Source organism: Mauremys reevesii, linkage group 3 (assembly GCF_016161935.1).
Source record: "Mauremys reevesii isolate NIE-2019 linkage group 3, ASM1616193v1, whole genome shotgun sequence".
Lineage (NCBI taxonomy): Eukaryota > Metazoa > Chordata > Testudines > Geoemydidae > Mauremys > Mauremys reevesii.
The window spans coordinates 175,212,698-175,236,740 of NC_052625.1; positions in this window are offsets into that span (position 1 = coordinate 175,212,698).

Sequence of the window (24,043 nt, forward strand, 5' to 3'; positions counted from 1 at the left end):
CCTCTATCATATCCCCATTGTAGTAATCTCTTTTCTAAAATGAACAGCCCTAATCTCTTTTAATCTCTCCTCATATGGAAACCATTTCATACCCTTGATAATCTTTGTTGCCCTTCTCTGAACCTTTTCCAGTCTTGCTACATCCTTTTTGAGATGGGGCAACCAGAACTGGACACAGAATTTATATAGTGGCATTATGATATTTTCTGTCTTATTTCCTATCCCTTTCCTAACAGTTCCTGACATTGTTAGTTTTTTTTCATTCCTGCTGAACACTGAGTTGGAGTTTTCAGAGAACTACTCTCAAAGATCTTGGCAGATCTTTTTCTTGAGTAGCAACAGCTAATTTAACTTATCATTATATATCTATAGTTGGGATTATTTTTTCCAATGTGCATTACTTTGCATTTATCTATATTGAATTTTATCTGCCATTTTGTTGCCCAGTCAGACAGTTTTATGAGATTCCTCTTGTAACTCTTTATACGCCGTCAGAGCTTTGGACTTAACTATCTTTAATAACTTTAGGTCAGTATTACCAAGCAGTTTAACTATGTTCACCTCTTAGACCAGATCTTGTGCTCCACTTAGGTTTAAATCAAGAATTGTCTCTCCTCTTGTGGGTTCCAGGAGTAATTCTTCCCTCTTGTCCCATAACTACTAAGAGCCTTTGGTAATGGACCTTGTCAAAGGCTTTCTGACTATCCAAGTACACTGTGTTGACTGCATCTCCCTTATCCAAATGCTGGTTGACACCTAAAAATATTTTTAATATATTGGTGAGGCTGTGTTGATTCTTCCCCAGCTAATCATATTCATCTATGTATCTGATAATTTTGTTCTTTAATATAGTTTCTACCAATTTTCCCGGTCCTGAATTTAGGCCTGGTCCACACTAGGACTTTAATTCAAATTTAGCAGCGTTAATTCGAATTAACCGCGCACCCGTCCACACCAGGAAGCCATTTAATTTGACCTAGAGGGCTCTTTAGTTCGAATTCTGTAGTCCTCCCCGACGAGGGGAGTAGCGCTAAATTCGACATGGCTATGTCGAATTAGGCTAGGTGTGGATGCAAATCGAACGTAGTAGCTCCGGGAGCTATCCCACAATGCACCACTCTGTTGACGCTCTGGACAGCAGTCCGAGCTTGGATGCTCTGACCAGCCACACAGGAAACGACCCGGGAAAATTTGAATTCCTTTTCCTGTCTGGGCACTTTGAATCTCATGTCCTGGTTGGACATCGGGGCGAGCTCAGCAGCACCGGCAATGATGCAGAGCTCTCCAGCAGAGGAGTCCAGGCAATCCCAGAATAGAAAGAGGTCCCAAGCATGGACTGACCGGGAAGTCTTGGATCTGATCGGTGTGTGGGGCAATGAGTCTGTGCTTTCGGAGCTGCGCTCCAACAAACAGAATGCGAAGACCTACGAGAAGGTCTCCAAAGCCATGACAGACAGAGGATATAGCCGGGATGCAATGCAGTGCCACGTGAAAGTCAAGGAGCTGAGACAAGGCTACCATAAAATCAAAGCGGCAAACGGACGCTCCGGAGCCCAGCCCCAGACATGCCGCTTCTACGAGGCACTGCATGCCATTCTCGGTGGGTCTGCCACCACTGCCCCACCAGTGTGCGTGGACTCTGACGAAGGGATAGTGTCGACGGCCAGTTCCTTGTTGATGTTCGCAGATGGGGAAGATGAGGAAGGAGATGAGGAGGGGGAGGCAGTCGACAGTGCTTCCAACGCTGATTTCCCCGACAGCCAGGATCTCTTCATCAACCTCTCTGAGATCCCCTACCAACCCTCCGCAGCCGTTACCACGGACCCTGAATCAGGAGAAGGATCAGTCGGTAAGCGCTTTAAACATGTTAACATTTATTTCTTAAAAGAACAGGAAAATAGACTAAGCGAACAGAAGGTCTATATACAGGGGAATGGAACAGGCATCTTCCGCGGAGATCTCCAGGAAGCTCTCCTGGAGATAGTCGAAAAGCCTATGGAGGAGGTTCCTGGGGAGAGCTGGCTTATTGGGTCCTCCGAGATAGCACACTTTTCCGCGCCACGCTCTCAGCTGGTACTCCGGGACCAGTGCCTTGACGAGCATCGCAGCATAGGGCCCTGGCTTGTGCTGGCTTTCACTCAGCATGCGCTCTCTCTCTCTCTGTGACACCCTCCTCAGGGTGATCTCGCGCACAGATTCCTGCATGTAAGTAGAGTAATTTGTGTACTATTAGTATTGGTAGTGCTTCACTGTTCCTTAGAAGAACAAGAAGCGTCACTTTAGAGCCACGTGCTGGAGGCTACAGAGTGGCAGCATATAGGGATCTTTTGCAAGGGAAAACTGTGAAGGGGTGGAACAGGGGCAGAGTTTATGCTTTCAGGATTGCCTGCAGCAAGAAGACAGAGCTGGACATTGACTTTTAAGCAGCCAAAAGCCTTTGGCTTACCATGCCTGGCTGCTCCACGGATTAAGCTTTCCTGCCCCGCTTGTCTGGTCTGCAGTGCAATACCCCAGGCAATGAAAGCGAATGCAGAGAAATCAAACTTTCCCTGAGTGAGTGAGCATGAGATAGGTGCCGTCCATGGTCTGGTTCACAGACAATGAGTAGACTATGTTTCATTTTTGAGGAAATTTATCGTTGTAAGCAATTCACTCCCTTTTCCCCATCACACAGCTTCAACAGTATCCCGACCTGCTCCACCATGCCCCTCACAGAGGCTGGCGCAGATTAGGCGGCGTAAGAAAAGAACACGGGATGAGATGTTTGCTGAATTTATGGGCTGCTCCAGAGCAGAGGCGGACCAGCAGAGCCAGTGGAGGGAGAACCTCACACAGCAGCAGCGCTCACAAAGCGAACGGGAGGACAGATGGCATCAGGAGGACCAGCAGGCGACTCAAACGCTGCTTGGACTACTGAGGGAGCAAACGGACACGCTCAGGCGCCTTGTCAATGTTCTGCAGGACCACAGGCAGGAGCACAGAGTCCCCCTGCACTGTGTCTGCAACCCTCCTCCCCCGCCACACACTCCAATACCCACCTCACCCAGAATAACAAGAAGGAGGGGCACCAAGGGCCGTGAAAACTGTCACTGCACCAAAGCGGACTGCTAAATTACCCAAAAGTTCACAGTCCCTACATTTTGAAAAGTTCTTACCTTTACTGTGTTGTTGAGTATTAAAAGTAGTTTGCTGTTAATTACTGTTTCTGTCATGTTTGTTTGCTGAAGACTTTCTGTGAAGGGGGGAGAGGGGTTTGGTAATTGCATAGGACATTCACCATGAACATGGGGGCAGGATCAACAGCAGGTTACTCACTGAGTGCAGTCACTAGGCACCCTGGTCAGTCTGTGAGGTGTTTTTAATGTTCTGTTCATAGGCGGCAGGTGCCCTGCTCCAGGTATACTTGGAGGTGGGTCTCCCCCCCGGCCCTGCCTGGATCGGGCCCTGGCCCACTCGGGTCTCCCCCCGCCCCGTCAATTCCCTGCCTGGAGCAGGTCCCAGCGCCCACCTGCCACCCTCCCCGGCGTGTCGTCTCCCGCGCTGCGTCCCTACCTGACAGTAGAGCGGCTACCGGCAGAAATGCTGTCTGCTGCCCCAGGGTCCTAGCGCCTGCCATCCACAAATGGCAAGGCAGGTTGCCCTCACCCTGCCCTTCTACCGTAGCCCTAAGCCTCTACAATGCCCCAAACCCTCAGCCCCAGCCACAGCACGCAACCCCCTACGCCTCCTCCCCCTTCCCACACAACCCTCACCCCTTCCTACGCCCCCACCCCCAGCCCAGAGGCTGCACCCAAACTCCGTCCCAAAGCCTACACCCCTCACCCCTTCCTGCACACCCACCTGTAACCGTCCTCCCCCCAGAGACCGCTGTAGGAGCAGTAGCCTGTCATTCCTAGAGTCTAGAAGCGGTCTCTACATCACTGCACACCCTACCCATCACAGTCCGCGTCCCTGTTTCAACCCTTTAACGCGAAATCATTATTAAAAAAAGGTTTTTAAATAACAATGCTCCATTAACTTTATTTTTACACGTGTGTTGGAAGGGGGCAAACGGGGTGAACGGGGTATGAAACTGCAGAGGAGAGTCAGCAGTAACTGGGTAAAGAAACAGGGGCAGGTTCAGCTTCTCTGTAAAGCAACTGGACAGTCATAGGTTACGCTGCTCTCTGAGGAACCTAGCTTTCAAAGCCTCCCGGATGCACAGCGCTTCCCGCTGGGATCTTCTAATGGCACGGGTGTCTGGCTGAGCATAATCAGCAGCCAGGCGATTTGCCTCAACCTCCCATCCCGCCAAAAAGGTCTCCCCCTTGCTCTCACAGAGATTGTGGAGCACACAGCAAGCTGCAATAACAATGGGGATATTGTTTTCGCTGAGATCCGAGTGAGTCAGTAAGCTCCGCCATCTCCCCTTGAGACGTCCGAAAGCACATTCCACCACCATTCTTCACTTGCTCAGCCGGTAGTTGAAGAGTTCCTTCTCACTGTCCAAGACACCTGTATAGGGCTTCATGAGCCAGGGCATTAGCGGGTAGGCTGGGTCCCCGAGGATCACTGTAGGCATCTGCACGTCCCCAACAGTTATTTTGTGGTCCGGGAAGAAACTACCTGTCTGGAGGCGTTTAAACAGACCAGAGTTCCTGAACACACGCGCGTCATGAACCTTGCCCGGCCACCCGACGTTGATGTTGGTAAAGCGTCCCCTATGATCCACCAGTACTTGCAGCACCATTGAAAAGTAGCCCTTTTGGTTAATGTACTGGCTGGCCTGGTGGTCCGGTCCCAGGATAGGGATGTGAGTCCCATCTATAGCCCCACCGCAGTTTGGGAATCCCATCGCGGCGAAGCCAGCTATGACGACCTGGACGTTTCCCAGGGTCACCACCTTCGGGAGCAGGAGTTCAACGATTGCGTTGGCTACTTGCATCACAGCAACCCCCACGGTAGATTTGCCCACGCCAAAGTGGTTCGCTACTGACCGGTAGCTGTCTGGCGTGGCAAGTTTTCAGAGGGCTATGGCCACTCGCTTCTGCACAGTCAGGGCTGCTCGCATCCGGGTGTCCTGGCGCTTCAGGGCAGGGGCCAGCAAGTCACAGAGTTCAAGGAAAGTGCTCTTACGCATCCTGAAGTTTCACAGTCACTGTGATTCATCCCAGACCTGCAGCACTATGCGGTCCCACCAGTCCGTGCTTGTTTCCCGGGCCCAGAATCGCCATCTGTAAATGGGCTACTCACCGCCGCGGCGCCTCCCGCTGGTTTTTCCGGGGAAGTAGCTCTTTTTCAGCCCGGAGCGCTCTCTGCTGGCCGGTGGTCCACCTGTTTTCCTCTCGGCCCCGTGTCCCTCACAGGATCCCGGTGCCCCTTTAACTGGGTTTCCCCCTCCCCGGGGAACCCCCACCCTGCTTTCCCCGCTTTGCCTCAGAATGGCTACTGCCCAGTCGTGCTCTAGCCCCAGCTCCTGGGACAGACTGCAGTATCCGCCTTCTCATCACAGGCAAAGGGGTTTGGATCTGCTGCTTTACCTACTCCTGGGTTGTCCCTTGCAACCCCCAGTACCTCTTGCCCTTTTCTAGGCCGCAGCCTGGGGCTTTCCAGGCTGGAGCTTCCCTAGCTCCTCAGCCCTTCCCCAGCCCTGCTTCACCATAGGTACCTTCTCAGCCTCTAAGCAGCCAGGCCCATCTCTCTCTGGAAGCAGAGAGAGACTGTCTGGGCTCTGGCTTCTCTGCCTTCTTATAAGCCCCAGGGCTTCAGTTTGGGGCGTGGCCCCAGCTGTGGCCACTTCCTTACTCAGCCCAGCTTCCAGAGCCACCCCTCTCAAGCCCTGGCAGACAGCTTTTCAAGCCCCTCTGGGCAGGAGCAGGGTCCACCCTGCTACACCATCCCATAGCATGAACATGACCCAGTGCCACCATGATCTCCACGGCGCGGCGTTCCATGCTTTCTGAGAGGTCTGTGCCACTCTGAGACTTCATGTCCTCACCGTGCTGCCGGAGCCTCCTCGCCCGATTTCTCAGCATCTGACTGTTGAAGAGGTGTACGATAAGGTGCGAGGAGTTGACAATGGCCATAAGTGCAGCGATGATCGCAGCGGGCTCCATGATCGCAGTGGAGTGCTGTGGCGTCCACGCTGTCACTTATAATAGGAAAAGTGCGAGAACTGATTTCCCGCTGGTGGGAGTGACGGTTGAATGCTGACAGTTACCAAGAACCACCCTCGACACAGTTTTCCCCCCAGCAGGCATTGGGGGCTATACTCAGAATTCCAATGGGCAGCGGGGAGTGCGGGGACTGTGGGATAGCTTTCCACAGTGCACCGCTTCCAAAGTCGACGCTTGCCCCGTTACTGTGGACTCACACAGTCGAATTAGTGTATTTAGTGTGGATACACAAATTCGACTTCGTAAGGTCGATTCCACAAATTCGATTTAAGTTGATTTGAAATAGTCTTGTAGTGTAGACATACCCTTAGACTCACCAGCCTGTGATTGTTAGGATCACTTCTGAAGCCCTTTTGAAAAATCAGCACTACATTAGTTATTTTCCTGTCATCTGGTACAGGGGCTTATTTCAATTATAGGTTACACTACAGTTAGTATTTCCTTATTCCTTATTCCATATTTGAGTTCCTTCAGAACTCTTGGGTGAATACCATCTGGTCCTGGTGACTTATTACAAATTAAAGCATCTGACGAAGTGGGTATTCACCCACGAAAGCTCATGCTCCAATATGTCTGTTAGTCTATAAGGTGCCACAGGACTCTTTGTTGCTTTTTACAAATTTCTCAATTTATTCTAAAACCTCTTCTACTAACAGCAATGTGGGACATTGCTTCAGCTTTGTCACACTTAAAAGTATAGGTCTCATGTGCTCTCCCCCATCTCCTTTGCAGGGAAGGCCAATGCAAAAAATTAATTTTGCTTCTCTACAATGGCCTTGTCTTCCTTGAATGCTCCATTAGCCCCTTTATCATCTAGTAGCCCCCTGCCTGTTTTCTTACTGTTAGTTTTTGCATCTTTAGCAATGTGCTTCTCAGATTCTTTCTTGGCCTGCCTTGTTATACTTTTACACTTAACCTGCCAGAATTTGTGCTCCTTCCTATTATCCTTACTAGGTTTTGACTTCCAAATTTTAAAATATACCTTTTTGCCTCTAATAATATCCATTACTCTGCTGTTTAGCCATGGTGGCACTCTTTCCGTCCTCTTATTGTCTTCTTTGATTTCAGATATACATTTAGTCTGAATTTCTATTATGTTTTTAAATAGCCCTTATGTTGCATTTAATTCTTGTGATGGTTCCTTTTAATTTCCATCAAAAAAGCATCCTCATTTTTGTGTTGTTCCCCTTTTTAAAGTGACCGTGGTGGGGTGTTTTTTTTGGCATTATCCTCCAATAAGACTCTTAAATGTAATTACTTTAGGTCAGTATTACTAAGCGGTTTAACTATGTTCACCTCTTAGGGTACGTCTACACTACAAGACTATTTCGAATTAACTTAATTCGAATTTGTGGAATCGACCTTATGAAGTCGAATTTGTGTATCCACACTAAGGACACTAATTCAACTTTGTGAGTCCACACTAACGGGGCCAGCGTCGACTTTGGAAGCGTTGCACTGTGGGAAGCTATCCCACAGTTCCCGCAGTCCCCGCTGCCCATTGGAATGCTGGGTAGAGCCCCCAATGCCTGCTGGGGGAAAAAATGTGTCGAGGGTGGTTTTGGGTAACTGTCATCATTGAACCGTCAATCACGCCCTCCCTCCCTGAAAGCGCCGGCGGGAAATCTGTTCGCGCCCTTCTCTGGTCGGTTACAGCGTGGACGTCACAGCACTGCGAGCATGGAGCCCGCTGCGATCATCGCTGCACTTATGGCCGTTGTCAACTCCTCGCACCTTATTGTCCACCTCTTCCACAGTCAGCTGCTGAGAAATCGGGCGAGGAGGCTCCGGCAGCGCGGTGAGGAGAGTCGCGCAGACCTCTCACAAAGCAGGGTACGCCGCGCAGTGGAGATCATGGTGGCAATGGGTCAAGTTCATGGTGTGGAACAGCGATTCTGGGCCCGGGAAACAAGCACGGACTGGTGGGACCGCATAGTGCTGCAGGTCTGGGATGAATCACAGTGGCTGCGAAACTTCAGGATGTGTAGTCCCTTGAACTCTGTGACTTGCTGGCCCCTGCCCTGAAGCGCCAGGACACCCGGATGCGAGCAGCCCTGACTGTGCAGAAGCGAGTGGCCATAGCCCTCTGGAAACTTGCAACGCCAGACAGCTACCGGTCAGTAGCGAACCACTTTGGCTTCGACAAATCTACCGTAGGGCTTGCTGTGATTCAAGTAGCCCACGCAATCATTGAGCAACTGCTCTCAAAGGTAGTGACTCTAGGAAACGTCGTCAAAGATGGCTTCGCCGCGATGGGATTCCCAAACTGCGGTGGGGCTATAGATGGGACTCACATCACTATCCTGGGACCAGCCCACCAGGCCAGCCACTACATTAACCGAAAGGGCTACTTTTCTATGGTGCTGCAAGCACTGGTGGACCATAGGGGACGTTTTACCAACATCTACGTCGGGTGGCCAGGCAAGGTTCATGACGCGCGTGTGTTCAGGAACTCTGGTCTGTTTAGACGCCTCCAGGCAGGTAGTTTCTTCCTGGACCACAAAATAACGGTTGGGGATGTGCAGATGCCTACAGTGATCCTCGGGGACCCAGCCTACCCGCTAATGCCCTGGCTCATGAAGCCCTATACAGGCGCCTTGGACACTGAGAAGGAACTCTTCAACTACCGGCTGAGCAAGTGCAGAATGGTGGTGAAGTGTGCTTTCGGACGTCTCAAGGGGAGATGGCGGAGCTTACTCACTCGCTCGGACCTCAGCGAAAAAAATATCCCCGTTGTTATTGCAGCTTGCTGTGTGCTCCACAATCTCTGTGAGAGCAAGGGGGAGACCTTTATGGCGGGATGGGAGGTTGAGGCAAATCGCCTGGCTGCTGATTACGCTCAGCCAGACAGCCGTGCCGATAGAAGATCCCAGCGGGAAGCGCTGTGCATCCGGGAGGCTTTGAAAGCTAGGTTCCTCGGAGAGCAGGGTAACCTATGACTGTCCACTTGACTTACAGACAAGCTGAACCTGAGCCTGTTTCAGTGACTGTTGACTTCGATCTGCGGTTACATACCCCGTTCTCCAGGTTTCCCCCTTCTAACACACGTTTTAATATAAAGTTAATTGAACACTGATTATTAACAAAGTTTTCTTTAATTATGAATTCCTGTTCTACGGTTGAAACATGGACGCAGACTGTGGTGGGTACGGTGTGCACTGATGTACAGACCGCTTCTACACTAGAGGAATGACAGGCTCCTGCTCCTACAGCGGTCTCTGGGGGGAGGACGGTTGCGGGTGGGTGTGCAGGAAGGGGTGGGTTTGCAGGAAGGGGTGAGGGGTGCCGTCTTTGGGACGGAGTTTGGATGCAGGCTCTGGGCTGGGGGTTGGGGCGTAGGATGGGGTGAGGGGTGTGTGGGAAGGGTGAGTATGTGTCCGTGGATGAGGGCTCTTGCTGGGGCTCAGGGCATCGGAGAGGCTCGTGGCTAGGGTGGAAGGGCATGGTAAGGGCAGCCTGCCTTGCCATTTGTGGATGCATGTGGGCATGGTAAGGGCACTGGGGCTCAGGGCATCGGAGAGGCTCGTGGCTAGGGTGGAAGGGCATGGTAAGGGCAGCCTGCCTTGCCATTTGTGGATGCATGTGGGCATGGTAAGGGCAGCCTGCCTTGCCATTTGTGGATGCCATTTGTGGATGGCAGGCGCTAGGACAGCTGTGTCCTGCTGTTGATCCTGCCCCCAAGTCTGTACCCTGGTAATGGTGGCTGTCCTATGCGATTAAAAAACCCCTCCCCCCCTTCAGACAAAGTCTTCTGACAAGAAAAACAGGACGGAAACAGTGAATAACAACAAACTACTTTTAATACTCAACTACACAGTGGGGGGATGAAACTTGGATTTGGGACTGGGTGATGCAGGAAGGGAAGCACTTCTCAAAGTTTATGGCATCAGAGCTGTGTGGTACATGAGCGCTCTGCTGGGGTGCTGTGCCAGTTTTCATGGCCCCTAGCGCCCCTCCTTCTTGTTATTTTGGGTGAGAGGGGGACAGGACTTTGTGGCGGGGGATTGCGGTTGCAGATACAGTGCAGGGGGGCTCTCTCCTCCTGCCTGCGGTCCTGCAGAACATCTACAAGGCGCCGGAGCGTGTCCGTTTGCTCCCTCATTAGCCCAAGCAGTGTTTGAGTCGCCAGCTGGTCTTCCTGCCGCCACCTGTCCTCCCGTTCGATGTGTGAGCGCTGGTGCTGACATAGGGTCTCCCTCCACTGTCTCTGCTCGACCGCCTCGGCTCTGGAGCAGGCCATCAGTTCCGAGAACATGTCGTCCCTAGTCTTTTTCTTTCGCCGCCTAATCCACGCCAGCCTCTGTGAGGGGGATGCCGGGGCAGTTCGGGAAAGAGCCGCAGCTGTGTGATGGGAAAAAGGAAGTGATTTCCTTGAAAAGATACATGTTTGCGAACAGTGAACACAGTCTACCCAGTTTCTGTGAACAAGACCATACAGGGAACCTAGTCTCACGAGCTCTCAGGACAAGTTCGAGATTTCAGAAGACGCTTTCAGTGGCTGTGGTCTTGCACCGGAGATCGGACAAGCGGGGCGGTACAGCTGAATCCGTTTATCAGCCAGGCCTGGTAAGCCCTACACTATAGGCTGCTTGACAGTTAATGGGTAGCTGTGCCCTCCCGCAGAAGGCAATCTGGAAAGCATAAAGTCCGACCCTGTTCCAGCCCCTCTTGGCTGGGCCCGGGAAAAATCACTGTATGCTTTTCCTCTGCGGCCTCCAACACGTGCCTGTTGAACGAAGGTCTTTGCTATGCAAAGTAAAAGTCAAGCATTCACAATAGTAACAGTACACTAATTGCCCAACTTAGATGCAGCAGTCGCCGAACGACATTACCCTGAGGCGGGTCACTCGGAGAGAGAGATAGAGGATGCTGCGGGAATCCCTGCACAGACCAGGACCGTATGCAGCCATGCTGGTGGAGGCAATGGTTCCGCTTTATGTGAGGATGGCCTGGCGCGGAAGAGTGTGCTTCCACGGGGCACCAAATAAGGCACCTCTCCCCGGGAACCTCCTGCGGAGGCTTTTCGAGCACCTCTACGAGACCTTCGTGGAAGTGACCGACGAGGATTTCTATTCAATCCCTATATGTGTGGACCTTCTTTTTATATAGTTTTATATGGACAACTTTTTAGCTAGTTTTTAGATAGTATATATTCCTGTTTTTTAAGAAATAAATGTTTCCATGTTTATAACACTTACCGACTGATCCTTCCCCTGATTCTGAGTCCGTGTTAACGGCCGGGGAGGGTTGGTAGGGGATCTCTGTGAGGGTGATGAAGAGATCCTGGCTGTCGGGGAAAGCGGTATTGTAAGCGCTGTCGCCTGCGTCGTCCTCCACAAACCCTTCCTCATCTTCCCCATCGGCGAACATCGCCGAGGAACTGCCCCTCGACACTATCCCATCCTCAGAGTCCACGGTCACTGGTGGGGCAGTGGTGGCAGACCCACCTAGAATAGCATGCAGTGCCTTGTAGAAGTGGCATGTCTGGGGCTGGGCTCCAGAGCGTCCGTTTGCCGCTCTGACTTTTTGGTAGCCTTGTCTCAGGTCCTTGATTTTCACATGGCACTGCGTTGTATCCCGGCTGTATCCTCTGAGTGCCATGGCTTTGGATACCTTCTCGTAGGACTTTGCATTCCGTTTGTTGGAGCGCAGCTCCGAAAGCACAGACTCATTGCCCCACACAGCGATCAGATCCAGGACTTCCCGGTCTGTCCATGCTGGGGACCTCTTTCTATTCTGGGATTGCATGGACTCCTCTGCTGGAGAGCTCTGCATCGTTGCAGGTGCTGCTGAGCTAGCCCCGATGTCCAACCAGGAATTGAGATTCAAACTGGCCAGACAGGAAAAGGAATTCAAATTTTCCTGGGTCGTTTCCTGTGTGGCTGGTCAGAGAATCCAAGCTTGGACTGCTGTCCAGAGCGTCAACAGAGTGGTGCAGTGTGGGATAGCTCCCGGAGCTAGTAAGTTCGATTTGCATCCACACCTAGCCTAATTCGACATAGCCATGTCGAATTTAGCGCTACTCCACTCGTCGGGGTGGAGTACCGAATTCGAACTAAAGAGCCCTCTAGGTCGAATTAAATGACTTCCTGGTGTGGACGGGTGCACGGTTAATTCGAATTAACGCTGCTAAATTCGAATTAAATTCCTAGTGTAGACCAGGCCTTAAACTTAGGTTTAAATCAAGAATTCTCTCCCCCTTTGTGGGTTCCAGGAGTAGCTGCTCCAAGAAGCAGTCATTTATGATGTCTAGAAATTTAATCTCTCCATCACATCCTGGGGTAACATGTACCCAGTAAATATGAGAATAGTGGGAATCAGCCAGTATTATTTCACTTCCTGCTTTTGCTATCTTTTCTAACCTCTCTTAGCATTTCACTTCCACTGTCAGCATCCCGGTCAGGTGGTCGGTAGTATATTCCTACTGCTATACTCTTTATTCAAGCATGGAATTTCTATCCGTAGAGATTCAGTGGTTCTGTTTGATTGATTTGAGATGTATACCTTATTTGACACTCTGCCTTCTTTACATATAATGCCACTCCCTGCTCCATGGCAACCTACTCTGTTGTTTTTATATATTTTATACTCTGGCATTACTGTGTCCTATTAATTACCCTCATTCCACCAAGTTTCTGTAATGCCTATTCTATCAATAACTTCATTTAGTGCCAGGCACGCTAGTTCACCAATCTTAGTATTGAGACTTCTAGCATTTGTATATAAGCACTAATACATTTTGTCAATATTCAGTTGCTTGTCTTCATTAGTTATTTTTAAATAGGACTCTGTTTGGTTTGTGTTCCTCTCTACCTCCTACCTTACCAACTTCTTGCCTATCCTCTTTACTATGATAGAGTTTCCCCCTTTAATAATTTCGTCCCTAAGGGACATCACCCAGACCATGAGCTTCTCCACACCTGCTGCCTTTCCCCATCCCTTAGTTTGAAAAAAGTCCTCTAAAACAGTGGTGGGTGGCCTGCAGCCCATTAGGATAATCCGCTGGCAGGCAACCAGACACTTTGTTTACATTTGTACAGCCACCCGCAGCTCCCAGTGGCTGCAGTTCACCATTCGCAATGGGAGCTGCAGAAAGCTCATCCCTCCTGTATAAGCCATTACTTCCCCGAAAGTTTCCCTAGTTCCTAATAAACCTAAAACCCTCCTCCCTACACCATGGTCTCATGCACACACTGAGACCTTGCAGTTCTGCATGTCTTTCTGGATCTGGGAACATTTTAGAGAATGCTACCATGGAGGTCCTGGATTTTTAATCTCCTACCTACCAGCCAAAATTTGGCCTCCAGCCCCTCTCTCCTACTTTCCCTGTGTTATTGGTGCCTACAGGTGCCAGAACCATAGCACTACCTGTAAGCGTATCTAGATGTCTCGTGAGATCCATTATCTTTGCACTGAGCAGGCGGTTCACCGTGTTCTCCTGATCATTACAGACCTAACTATCTATCTATAGTTCTAATAATAAAATCCCCCACTACTATTACCTGTCTCTTCCTAATAACTGGAGTTCATGCCCACAAAGGGATATCCTCGGTGTGAGAGGATATCATGACATCATCTGGAAAGTAGGTCCCAACACTCTCTATCTCCCATTACCCCTTCGGTTCAGCTACCATGGCCTCCAGAGTCTGTACTCTGTCTCTGAGGGCCATGAGTTATTTGCACCACATGCATACATACGCCACCTGCCCACAAGGCAGGTTATTAGAAACATTTACCTCTTACAGTGCAGGGGCGGCTGTATGGTTTTTGCCGCCCCAAGCATGGCAGTCAGGCAGCTTTCGGCGGTATGCCTGCAGGTGGTCCATGGGTCACACAGATTTGGCGGCATGCCTGCAGGAGGTCTGCCGGTGCCGTGCAAGCGTCCCCGCCACCGAATTGCTGCCGAAACTGCAGGACTGGTGGACCTCCCGCCCTCAAAGCGACCAGCAGGCCGCTCCCCGTGGCTTCCCACCACAGGTACGCACTTGCTGCGCTGGTGCCTGGAGCCGCCCCTTTACAATGCAATAAACTGTGTATGCCCCGCTCTGCTGCTGGTCTTCTGACTGCATTTTTATTCTTGGGGCTTTTTTATTTAGCTTAAGTTTAGGGTATGTTTATTAAATGTACTGGGTTTTCTTTATTCCGCCAGTTGGTTTTCTTGGGGACTTTGTGCCTTTCTAATTGTTAAATCCCTCAGACTCCTCTTCCTGCAGCCAAGCTCTTACTGCAGCTAAATTCTCTTTAACTTGGCAGCTCACTCAGTCACTAAACTCTCTCTCACTCTGTCACAAGCTCTCTCTGCTCAAAAAGGGGCTCTGCTCAAGAAGGAGGCCTCTAAATTTATAGCTATGGCTAGACTACATACCCCTGCTATCTCCTGTTGATTACTACAGGCTATCCCTTTGGTCAGTAAGTATCAGTAATGAGTGATTTACTCAGCTGCTACATTGCCTAGCACAGGGGTAGGCAACCTATGGCTCATATGCCGAAGGCGGCACGCAAGCTGATTTTCAGTGGCACTCACACTGCCTGGATCCTGGCCACCGGTCCGGGGGGCTCTGCATTTTAATTTAATTTTAAATGAAGCTTCTTAACCATTTTAAAAACCTTATTTACTTTACATACAACAATAGTTTAGTTATATATTATAGACTTATAGATAGACACCTTCTGAAAATATTAAAATGTATGACTGGTACGCGACACCTTAAATTAGAGTGAATAAATGAAGACTCGGCACACCACTTCTGAAAGGTTGCCGACCCCTGGCCTAGCACCTCTAAGGGGACTTTGAGTCACTGGTGCAGCCTCTTTGACCACACTTGGAAGTTCAGGTTTTGCTCCACCATACAAAAATGACCAGAGTTGTAGATATGGGGGTGAGAGAGAAATATTTCCCAATCTTGAGTGAAAATAGTTATAGCAGCTGGGCTTTTCTAGTTGTGTTTATATAACATCACATAAAATGCTTAGTTATTAAACTGCATTGTTTTAGGTGAAAATCTCACTCAAGTGAAACAATTATCTGTCATGTATGATTCAAATCAGTGATTTCACACTGCTGCTTATTATTTCTGCTCAATTTGTTGTGCATTCTGCCTTTGTAAAAAGACATTCGATAAAATTATTTGATTTTAAGGTCAGGAATTTTGTTCAGTTTCTTTTCTTTGTGATGTAGATTGTTTATAAACATAGATTATGTACATTATTTGTGGTTGAACTAGCATTTCTCCTTCTCTATCCCCCCCTCTGCGCTATATACACACGAGTGTTTGGCTAGTTAGATTACAGTGGGAAGAGGAATTTTCTTAAGGATGAACAAACCAGTTTGGAACCAGTGAGAACTTGCCTGATTCAAAAAAACTTTTGTTAATGTTCACATTGGTTCAGATAAAGAACCAATGTGTCTAACAGCCTGCAAGACAACAGCTCCTTCTTTCTATGCAATCCTCCAAAAGCATCTCTATTCATCCATCCTAGTTTACACTCCTAAAAGACAGGCCCATGCAAGAGGAGAATATCAGGCTCATGGTCTCTTGTGAACTCAGGATTCTTTGGTGAAAAAGGATAGCTTACCTTTTGGGTGGACATACCAATATAGGGAGCATATGCCAAAATGAATATTTATTTAATGTCAGTTTTAGGTGGGAACACTACTTAATTTGTGAATCATCTAATGGTGAGTTTCACTTCAGCCCTCTGAAAACCTTCAGTCTGAATGCTGCTCATTTCAGTGGTATTAAGATGATAAAGCAAATCCACTGGCTATTTGCTGGTGGTTATTTTTTTAAAATAGCATTTATCTTAGCTGTAGTAACATCTGGATATAGCTGTAGCATATCCATTACAGCAATTACTTTAAATGCCAGAAATAGCCCAGAGCAGAGAACCCTTAATTTATGTTCTACAACATATTGGAATGTGTGTTCATTTTATGGAAAAATCCAATATGTATTTTAGATGATTAGCACATTTATTAACACTTTTTAACTTATTTTTCTCTCTGAACAGATTAAATCTTACCCCAATAAGCAGACAAGTTAGTTATGAAATACTGAGAAGCTGTGTTTTGTGTTAGCTATTTAACACAATTCTCTGCAGGTTCCTCTAGCAAGACTAGAATTGGTCTTCCAGGAAAGGACTGGAGAGAGATTCTGGGAGATCTGGTTGCCTGTAAGGGACTGATGGGAAAGGCAGGTCCAGAGCATGTGGCCAAGATAAATCACGTGACTGCCCAGACTATCTATAAGGGAAGTGTGTGGCTCAGTTTGCAGATAGATCTGCAGGAAGGTGGAGTAATGGCAACAGGCCTGTGGATTGGTAGGACAGAGGAGGACTCCCCTGAGAGGTGAGGCAAGAAGAAAAGGTCTGAGCAATATAGCACTGGAGGCCCAGTGTTGGGTCAGTACTTATATAAGGGCTCTAGGCTGAAGACTTCTTAATGAAGGAGGGAGAAATCTCCCTTTCAACCTTGCATTATCAGGATAAGAAATCATTTAGCCTGGCATGGACAAAGGACTGCTGTCTGAGTGTGGGGAGGATGAAAGATTATACACCGATGTTAACAGGAGACCATGGCCTGGGAATGGTAACAAGGGAAAGGTGAGGCAAGAAGCAGAGGCGTGGGTAATATGCAACCTTGATGAACATCAGATTAATAGCAACATAATGGTTTTGACTAATTCTTCAAAACATTTCTTCCGCCCATGGGGACTACTTGTGTCTTGCCTGGATTAAGTTTCAGGAGTCGGTTTCACCCAGATGCTCATCTTGTTTCAGCACCTGAAGAGCTGGGTGATGGGGCTGTCTCTGTTTACTTAATGCTGACTGTGAAATCCATGGCTTGTTATGACTTCCCAAAAAGACTTTAACCTATGCATTGAATAGGGTGAAAGAAATGGGACTGAGTCTTGTGGGATTTCATAGGTGAGAGTTGTCCATCAAGTCCTCTGAGAGATGTTTGTGAGAGAAGATGTAAACAAGCTTAGTCCAAGTTGATCCACTCCTGCTCGGTTTTTATACCTTTAGGGGTGACTGTGTGTCTAATAATTTCAAGTCAGTCCTGCTCACCAGACTTCACTGTTCATTTTTCCTTTCTTTAAATTAAAAGGCTTTTGTTTACTACTTTTGTTTATTTAAAAAAAAATTAAAGCCCTTGTGTGTTTATATTTTGGGAACTTTTATAATGGTGGGCTTGCATCTGAACAAAGGGGTAATACCCACTGCAGAATTTTAATATGCTGGGGAAAATCCTGCTAGTCAATCTACTGCTGAAGAGCACATTGCTTCAGGAACCTTTAGAGACAGTGAGGTGTGGTGGGTAACACTGATTTGAAACAAATAGAGGGGCATGTGTTCTCACAGCAGCTGTTGGGAAGTTTGCAGTGCTGCTGAAATTGCAGTGGCTAATACAGTGTTCAAGTTGTTACTGGTGATGAGAATACTTTAACAGTCTATCTGGAATCCCAACATTGCTGGTGCTGATATTCCAACACAGATAATTAAGGTGATGCCAAAAATATGAAACAGAGTGCTCAGTTTCTTGCTTTTGAGAAGGTTTGATACCTAGATTAGAAACAGCAGACTTTACTATGTGAGGAAGAGTTCTTTGTCAGAAGGATATAGATGAAAGTATTTTATTTTTCTCCAACTTGATTTTAAATATTCTAAACCAGTTGTGGCACCCAGTACAATCAGAATGAGCCACCAGCTTACGCGGTGCTCCCTAAAACAAAGCAATCAGTTAAAGCAGTGTATACTATGTTGTAGTTTGAGGTGTAGCTTTATTTTTCTGAGCACGAAAATGATGTAGTGAGAATCTGAATCCAGTCGTCGTCTTGTTTTGAGGAAATGTGAGTGAAACTGAGAAAAGGCAGTAGAGAATGACTGCAAATGTGGATGTCAGTGCAATGAATGATCCAGCAAAGCAGACTCAATTCAGGATAGTAATAGGTTGACCCGTTTGTTGACCTGGTTTTGGGGAAAAAAAGAGGCTGTCAGACACCTATAAAACAGGCAGCAATTGGTCGTTCCATATAAAATGGGAAGCAGAAGTGACTTTATCTTAAGATCTTAGATAGCTTTCATCATCAGTAGCTTCTCTTCTTTAATTTTCTCTGATCTATCAGTGACAATTCAAAAACACAGGAGAGTGAGATACCACATCTTCTAAATTGTTATGATGCAGTAATAACTTCAGAGATTAGACATAGCACAGAAACTGCCATGGGAATAAAAAAGCAGAAACTGACAAAAGATTAGGTGAGTTTACAGCAAGAAGTTCTTGGTATTATAAATGAGCTAAATGTAAAACAAGGTTGAAAGATCATTGAATTGGAACCAATGAATGACAAGATTGAAAAAGAAGAGGTGGAGAATGAAAATATCTTGATGTAGAAGAACAGTAATTTCAGGAGCCTGTACACACAGATGAAAGAACAATGACAATATCTTGCATGAAAAGATATTAGTCACATTGATTGGATACAATGATGATGATGGTAGTATAAGAACACAGATTACTAGTGTAAAGGCTGACTTTCAGACTGTAAGGCATTGAGAAAACTGAGGGGCATATGATTTTAAAGCTAATGGAGAATAGATTCCAGAAAAGAGAGATAAAAAGCATACTTGCAAGAAGTGATTGAGATATTAGGGCAGGGGAAACATTTAGATCTGTGTAGAACCACAACTGTAGCACTTAAAATGATGATTTACTGAAAATTTAAAAAAAATTGGTTTCCCTTCTGAATTGACAGATCTGTGTGAGCACGTAAACTGATTGTCATTACCACATAGGCAGTTGTGGGAACCAGAAGATAAGAGCTCCAATAAAATAGAATCATAGAATATCAGAGTTGGAAGGGACCTCAGGAGATCATCTAGTCCAACCCCCTGCTCAAAGCAGGACCAATCCCCAACTAAATCATCCCATCCAGGACTTTGTCAAGCCTGACCTTAAAAACCTCTAAGGAAGAAGATTCCACCACCTCCCTAGGTAACCCATTCCAGTGGCTCACCACCCTCCTAGTGAAAAAGTGTTTTCCTAATATCCAACCTAAACCTCCCCCACTGCAACTTGAGACCATTACTCCTTGTTCTATCATCCGCTATCACTGAGAACCAATTGACTAAGTGAAAACAAGAATCTGAAATATCCATTGAATTAAATGAAAGAACAAGTGGTTAGAAAAGCTGAGTTATGAGGGAAGGGAAGGTTAGGTTAGCTAAATAGATGCATGAGGTTGTGGGACAATTTTAAGAGAACATAAGAACGGCCATACTGGGTCAGACCAAAGGTCTGTCTAGCCCAGATTCCTGTCTTCTGACAGTGGCCAATGACAGGTGCCCCAGAGGGAATGAACAGAATAGGCAATTATCAAATGATACATCCCCTGTTGCCCATTCCCAGCTTCTGGCAAACAGAGGGTAGGGACACCATCTCTGCCCATCCTGGTTCATAGCCATTGATGGACCTATTCTCCATGAATTTATCTAGTTATTTTTTAAACCCTGTTATAGTCTTAGCCTTCACAACTTCCCCTGGCAAAGAGTTCTACAGGGAACAGAGGGAATAGACTTGATAAATCTACAAATACTTGCAGGAAGGAGAATTATTTTAGCTTGCTGCAAGGGTTCAACATCATCAGTAGGAATAACTATCTGATAGCGGAGTAGTATCTGGAAATTGTGGAGTAATCTCTCCAAGGGAATGGTGAAGCCCCATTGTTAGGCACATTTAAAACTAGACTACCAAAAACCAAACCAAAACAAACAACAATCATTGAAGGGAACAATTGTGCATTTTCAGGAAGATGGACTGGATGATCTAATGCTTCTTTCCCATCTACAGCTTGTATGATTTGATGAGCTATCCTGAGTGAAGCAAATGAAACTAGGAAATACAGAAGAATAAGTGTCAACAGCAAGGAGTGAGCCAGAAGCAGGAATGTACTAATGATGCTGCTAATTCTCATGGGAGCTTTGGCTTCTGCTGCTATTGTGCCAATAGTGTTTAATAACTATAACAAGGAAACTTTGGTGTTTGACATTTATGGAAAATAATGGTCTCTAGATTCAGGTCTAAGTGTCTGACATAAAAATAAACATTTCCTCAATGTAGTTAATAGGAATAAATACAGGCATGGGTTCTGTAATGATGTCACTACTGGGTGACAGCAGTGGAGACTATTAATCAACAGATCAGCCTGGTTAGTCAAGAGCAGCCTTTCAGTGAGAGTAATAAAACCAGGGCTGTGTTTAGCATCTACATAAAACAACACAGGAAACACAAAAGAAAGAGATGGGTATGAATAAGCAACAAAGAATCCTGTGGCACCTTATAGACTAACAGACGTTCTGCAGCATGAGCTTTCGTGGGTGAATACCCACTTCTTCAGATGAAGTGGTGGAAATTTCACAGTCTTTGTTTAATCCTGAGCTGATGGTGTCAAATTTGCAGATGAACTGGAGCTCAGCATTCCTAATATCTGATTTGTGTCCATTTATCCATGGGTATGAATGTGAACACACCTCAATTTGGGGCTGATGTGTATAGCTCAGGCTCATCTCTAAAAAAAAATATGTCTACTAGCTTTTAAACTCAATTGCTTGCATTCAGATTGTTGTTTTGCAGGTGAACTTATTCTTATTCTTTTGCCTAAATTAAACAATATCAAAATTGTCATATGGCTAAATTAACTGAATATAATTTGGGTAACTTGCAAACTTCCATGGGGCATGTGCCTGTTTTCTCACTTGCATTTACACAATACATATTGATCCAGTAATTATTAATAAAAAATGGACAGGCAAGATTTTTTTATTTCTAAACTTTCACTTCACATTGTGCCTTAGGAATTAATGGCAGGAATTGGGATCTCACTGTGGTGCACTTTTGGAGAACAGGCGCATTGAAAGATGGTGCCGTGTCTTCTGGAACAGAGTAATAAATATAGAAGTCAATAGTAATGGTGCCTGAATGAGGATTGTAGAACTAAACCCATATTTACCCCTCTTTGATCTTCAAAGTGCTTTAAATGTTAATTGATCCTCAGTTATACTACCTCTGTATAACAGATGAGGGAAACTGAGGCAGTGAAGGCAAAAAAATGGAAATAGCCACTCCATATTTGGGTTCCCTGAGGTAGAAGGAGCTACTACTTCCCCTTTTTTCTGTTCAAGAAGCTTCTGGAACTCACATTGCTTGTTTGAGGTGGGGGAGGCCAAAACATAAGCTGACTTTCCTTCAGAAGCTAACAGTAGCTTGTTTGGGCACCAGTTATGGAGGATCTTAAGGCAGTTCTATGGACCACCACTAGGTGGGTCAAAGAGTTGCCTCTGTTATCTGCACCAGTACTCAGCAGGTTTGGAACCCTGACAGGTGGGGAAGAAACATCTGAACCAGACAGGTTCCTAATTTCATATATTGTAGTCACTAAATTAAATAGTTTAACAAAAAGCATATTTTTGAAATACATGTAAGCAAATTAAATAAAAGTGGGTTAATATGAAATTAATCTAATTCTTCATTTCTTTCAGTTTTTGAAGGTAGTGGCCTGATTGGTTCCTCTTCAGGAGTTTCTTAGTGAATCAGAATGTGGTACACCCCATCTAAAGACACTGTCATTACCCAATGGGTTTAAATCATTTTTATGCAAACAAAAAACATCATAGCAGTAATTTCAGGGTGTGAAACTCTGTGAATTTAGCCTATCAACAGGCCTGCCAGTATTGTGAGACTTTTGAGGTCATGGATTGGTCTACAGATATTATTTCCAACATTGCACAAAAGTCCCAGCTCAAAGATAGCTTTAAAAAATGCAAACTGAAATATTAATTTCATACATTCAGTCATTCCCCGGAGGAACAGGTCCTAATTCCTTGACCATTCTTGTTCTACAGATAGATGCTTATAATTTCCTTTTTATATTTTGGTGCTCAGCAGTTCACCTCTGAACAGCATTTCTAACCCATGAAATTTGGGCAAAAGGTTAGACTTTAACCCAGTCAGAGCAAACAGTCTTTTCCTCCTAAAATCACACTCTTGGGGGTTTAGTTTTCATATACAGGCCCACCTGCCTCACAACTTTTTGCTCTTAGACCAGGAAATCCAGGCAGGTTCCTAATTTCATATATTGTAGTCACTAAATTAAATAGTTTAACAAAAAGCATATTTTTGAAATACATGTAAGCAAATTAAATAAAAGTGGGTTAATATGAAATTAATCTAATTCTTCATTTCTTTCAGTTTTTGAAGGTAGTGGCCTGATTGGTTCCTCTTCAGGAGTTTCTTAGTGAATCAGAATGTGGTACACCCCATCTAAAGACACTGTCATTACCCAATGGGGTTTGGTTAAGTCATTTTTATGCAAACAAAAAACATCATAGCAGTAATTTCAGGGTGTGAAACTCTGTGAATTTAGCCTATCAACAGGCCTGCCAGTATTGTGAGACTTTTGAGGTCATGGATTGGTCTACAGGTATTATTTCCAACATTGCACAAAAGTCCCAGCTCAAAGATAGCTTTAAAAAATGCAAACTGAAATATTAATTTCATACATTCAGTCATCCCCCCCCCCACACACACGGAGGAACAGGTCCTAATTCCTTGACCATTCTTGTTCTACAGATAGATGCTTATAATTTCCTTTTTATATTTTGGTGCTCAGCAGTTCACCTCTGAACAGCATTTCTAACCCACGAAATTTGGGCAAAAGGTTAGACTTTAACCCAGTCAGAGCAAACAGTCTTTTCCTCCTAAAATCACACTCTTGGGGGTTTAGTTTTCATATACAGGCCCACCTGCCTCACAACTTTTTGCTCTTAGACCAGGAAATTCTTTGCTACTCGTCAGCCCAGAAGAAATGTTTGTAACAAAGTTTTAAACGCTTGCAAAGTGGTGTCAAGCTTCATACTAGTTAAGATTAATTAACTGGTGAGCGGTTACTGGGGGAAAAGTAGGGCTAAATGAATGAGTCATTACATTCTGTGATAAAATACTGGATGAAAGATTAAGCTGTGGACCATGCTAGAGTAGGAGGAGCTCACAGAAGTAATTTGTGCTGAGTCTACTAAAATTACCACAATGAAGTCACAGACCCATCACCCGGTGATAGATTGCAAGCATGCCATGCCCTCCCCATGCCTCTCCCACTTTTGAAAGGCTAGTGGAGCAGACTTGTGCCTTTGATTCCCAGCTCTACTTTTACATAGACCCCGTGCAGAGATATATATGGCTAGGTGAAAACTCCAAGAGCCCTCTCCCTTCTCCCCTCCCCGTTTTCCCCCAGCATGCACTCATGAGCAGATGTCGCAGGATGCCTGGTGTCTCGGTATTCCTAATAAAGCGTTACGCTTTGGCCAACTCTTATGCAATTGTGAAGAGATGTGGGGATTTAAGACTGTTATGTCTTGCATGACTCATATAATGCTGCTTCTCTGCATCACATCCTCAGGGTAGTTCAGGGATAGCTACTGAATTGGCTCCTCAGTGGCAATTCATACAAGGACCAGGAACTTATCTAGTGGTCAATGCTGGGCTTAGAGGGGAAAGTGACAAAAATATTACCAAATTACTACCTGCCCATAAACAAAAGAGACCTCAAAGAATAGCTGGTAGTTTGATTTAACACACTGTAAAATGGTTGCTGTGTTTCCTCACAGAGGTGGCTACCTTTGGGTGGTGGATTAAGGGCCTGATCCAAGACCCACTGAATTCAGGGGACCCATTGCTTTCAATTGGCTTTGAATCAGGCACAAAGTAATCCTTTCTAGAACTTCTTCATCACTGACCAGAATATATAGTGCCCAGCAGCTTCCATTTCCTCAGTGGGAGCTGCCAAGTATGGAAATTAGATATATGTTTAAAAGGGCCCAATCCTGTATTT